Below are 4,360 nucleotides of genomic sequence, written 5' to 3' on the forward strand. Positions count from 1 at the left end.
GACCTATGAAAATTTAATTTTGGGTATAATATAGTGAAAGGTGTTTTACTTATATTTTGGGTATGTTTCAACAAATCTCTCAAATTATAAGTAGTTGCAAACTCGCAATAATAATCTAGACATGGAGTATTTTTAGACAGAGAATTGGTTGGATTAATACTTTCTTAATAATTTTCTCGATAGTAATTTATAGCCCTATCTGTATGAAGTTTAGGATTTGTTAGATAGCAAATTGAAATTAATTTTACTTAGAAAAGACTAACAAATAAACAAGTTAAAAGGCCATGCCCATACACTTTTGTGTGTGTATGCGGCGCGTATGTGTGTGTTATACAAATATGGAGGTGTTAATGAGGTCAGTTGGATAAGAGTAGTAGGTTTTGTTTTTTTTTTTTGTGGTGCCAAACCCGAGATATCATCAACCATGAGCGTAGACCTAGATTTGATATCAAGTCTTGGGTAATATGGTAACACCTCACTTCTACAATACTTTAAACCGTTAAAGTTAGTTCACATTCATTGACAGGCTAGGGCATTAAAATTTGGAGGGTTATTAAATTAATAGTCATAGATCATATCACCGTTGTTCATATTAAATGAAATAAATTTATTTCAATCATAGTACACTATAATGGTTTGAAATATACCTTCACACATCATATCACATATAGTAGTTTATTTAGAACCCTACAATTGATAAATGATGTAACCAACAATGAGTTAGTTACATGAAAATGAACTCAGAAGGAAAACAAACCACCTATAACATATTGGTTACGTAGTATTATTTATTAAAATCATTAAATGAGAAGATGAGAAGCTTGATCATTAGGAAAACTCCAACGATTGGGTTAATATTTTCGCTTGCAAACTCCTCCGGCGTCTGGAAATGTGCCTTCAAGAACGCAGGTTAATCCTTTACAACAAGCGAATCCTCCACAAAATTCACCGGCAACCTTACATGAACCAACGTTACTCTCCTCAACTTGGGCCAATGTTGGAGCTGTAACATGATGAACATCACACAACCATATAATTAAGAAACATTTAATGCACAAAAGAAAGAAAACTACATATATAAGCGACATCTATCTCTAATAGTCTAATGTATTTGAGTCATTAATCATAATTAAATCAACTAATATTAAGTAAATAATGAATACATGCATGTAGCTTAATTGGTGCTAAGATGATAGATAGTTGTAGATATGATAACCCAAAGGAAGGTGAAAATGGAGGTTATTGTTGTTAATATAAAATTTGAATTTTAATACTTCATCCGTTCTATTAATATTGCAACAAGGATGAAATTATGCATCGCAAAGCACATTTTATATGCTAAATATCTATAATTGTGTAAGATTAAATATCATAAAAAAAAAAAAATAAAAAAAAAAAAAAAAAGTTGATATGTGAAAGTATTTTATGAGGCGAATCCAACAAGATCCTACATGTCTATATTTTGCTTAACGTATAAATTATATTATATGGTCAAACAAGAGTGATAAATAGTGCAAAAAATCTATTGTTACAATATTAATAGAACGGATGAAGTAAGTTACACATACATGCTTATTTCATTATTATACTTTATTATCAAATCATGGGGCGGCTCATGGCCTGGATTAAGCCCCGTTCTTAGATCCACATAAAATTTGCAAATTGCAGCCATTTAAAGTTCTTATTTTGCAAATTGCAGCCATTTAAATTTTTTTTTGCAAATTGCAGCCCAAAAGTTCGTATAAATTGTAAATTGCAGCCCGATTAAATTTTTTCATCGGTTTACATGTTGAAAAACCTTCGGTTTAGGTTTTAGGGGTCATTTTAGTCCTTAAAGACCCGAATTGAGCTCGAAATTAGCAAAAAAAATAACGTAAGTGTCTCGTATTTACAGTTTCCCACAAATCGATACATTTTTGTTATGCAAAACGAGATACTTACATTATTTTTTTGCTAATTCTGAGCTCAATTCGGGCCCCTAAGGGCTAAAATGACCCCTTAAACCTTAACCGAAGATTTTTCAACTTGTAAACCGATGAAAAAATTGAATCGGGCTGCAATTTACAATTTATACGAACTTTTGGGCTGTAATTTGCAAAAAAAAAATTTAAATGGTTGCAATTTGCAAAACACGAACTTTAAATGACTGCAATTTGCAAATTTTCCTTAATTTAAATATATATAAAACAAAAAATTGAAGTAAATATAGAAATTAGGAATTCGCCACTATGTAATCACATCAACCTAACTATCTAGTAATCACATCACTATGTAATCACATCTCCCCCCTTCAAAAAAAAAAAAAAAAAAAAAAAAAAATCACATCAACCTAACTCGGCCAATCACATCATATATTCTTTTTTGTATACCTTCCCAATCAAAAAAAGTGATGAATTATGGATAAATGAAATACGTACACTATCTAGTTGTTGACTTATTAGTTGTTACTAGGAAGTATGTATGTACTTACCTGAAAGAAAAACTGCCAACATAATGGTTATGATGAAGAAAGTGGTTGACATCTTCGCCATTTTTATGAACTTGATGATACAGTACAAATTAAGCTAATACGGAGTATATCTAGTTGATGGAATGAACAATGAAGATTATAATCTCATTTCATAGTCAATGCTTCTATTTATAGATAAAAAACTAGGAAGTACAAGATGATCAACTTAATTATAGTATATTTTTAGTTTCCGAAATCACATTATATTACAAATTTTAAATATATAATTAATAGTGTCAATTCATTTAATTTTTTAAGCTAAAGATCAGATAAGCCACTTTTATTGACCGTTTTTTCCTTCTTTTTGTTCAAAATCTAGGCATTTCGTTCCCTTTACGTCTATGTTTATTTGTTAATTGTACCTCCAAAGCCCATCACTAATCTATTGTCTTTTCATAATTTTTAATTGGTATTATGGTATAGTAGATTAACTAGATTTTCCTACTACTTTAGGGAGTTACATTTTTCAATAAATATGTAATCTATATCTGTAATTATACATTAAAAAGCGTTTGTAATTATGTTAAAAATATGGTTTGTATAACATTTGAACCCACAACTTCATGTTTAACTACTATAAAAAGTTATTCACAAAGCTATTGCTATATTATATGTTATTCTTTCAAAAATCAAATTTAAATAAGGATATAAATCATGAATGACAACATTTATACAACCATTAACTAAAAGAAAGTTACTCCGTATGAATCATATAAACTAAATATACCTTAATGAATCAAACGATTTACCTCATAAATAATTATGAATGACAACATTTATACAACCATTAACAAGTATGAGGTCCTAATTTTATGAAAAATTATTAATTTTTTACAATTTTTTTAATTGATAATAAACTCGTATTTTTGTCGAAACAAACAAGTTGAAGTATAAATTACTAAAAGCACTTGAATCCTTAGTTTCGTGACAAATTAAACGTAATCCATGACGTATGTAGCAGGATTTGGATTCGAAGTAGATTTCGCATCGCCGCAGTCTTACTCTTTGTTCTTAAGCTAAAATAACAAATATGTTTAAGGTTTCCTTTAGTGTAAAATATTTTCAAATCCAAACAAAACTAATTTTTTATTAAAAATGTTTACATTAATTTAAACGAGACCTAAGTAAATTCAAAGTTTTATTTCCATTCGAAATCTTTGTATATACAGAGTATATTATAAATTTCATTAATTTTCCTTTATTAATTGAAAATGTACCAAAATTAATTATAGAGTTTATTTTTCATATTATTTATTACTTCGTATACAATTTCACTTGAATTTCTCCATGCATGATTTTAATGTTTAGTCAATATTCTCTATTAGCTTCCCAATGCCACATTAATGACTTTGTTCCCTTTTTTTTCTCTCTCTCCTTCTTTCTTTTTTTTTCTTTTTTTTTAATTTTTTTGATTTGATTTGTTGTGAAAAAGTGAACTATTCAATGTAAATTAGATTTAATGGTTTCTCTCACATCAAAATTTGCTTTCTCAATTTACCTCCTGATTCCCTATTCAATGCATGTTTTGGTTGGTGATGGAAAAAAAAATGAGAAAAGTGAAATTTTAGTGAATTTAATCCTCCCACAAAATATAGAAAATAAACTATCACTCTCTTTAGTCAATCGTATTAAAGTGAGGGTTTTATATTAAGTTCTCATATGAGCAAGGATATAAAATAATTTCTTTGAAAAAAATAATTTTTTCATAAGGGTTTGTTCACATTTATTGAACTGAGTTGAACTGAATTGATTGGAGTTGAAGTAAATTGAACTGAGTGGAGCTGAATTGAATTGAACTTATTGGAATTGAACTGAACTGAACTGAATATTTTATGAGAGAAGGAAATTAAG

At 28.5% G+C, this 4,360-nt stretch overlaps 1 long non-coding RNA gene across 1 annotated transcript; it reads right to left on the reverse strand.

Moving 5' to 3' along the window:
- Positions 1 to 575: 575 nt before the first annotated feature.
- On the reverse strand, positions 576 to 3,364 carry LOC145629372 (uncharacterized). The gene is made up of 2 exons (XR_014111657.1): positions 2,471 to 3,364; positions 576 to 1,003 (listed from the first exon to the last, which is right to left on the reverse strand). It is a non-coding gene; the product is annotated as an uncharacterized LOC145629372 (long non-coding RNA).
- Between the last annotated feature and the right edge of the window lie 996 nt (positions 3,365 to 4,360).

This window comes from Chenopodium album, chromosome 4, assembly GCF_948465745.1.
Source record: "Chenopodium album chromosome 4, dcCheAlbu1.1, whole genome shotgun sequence".
In the NCBI taxonomy this organism is placed as follows: Eukaryota; Viridiplantae; Streptophyta; class Magnoliopsida; order Caryophyllales; family Amaranthaceae; genus Chenopodium; species Chenopodium album.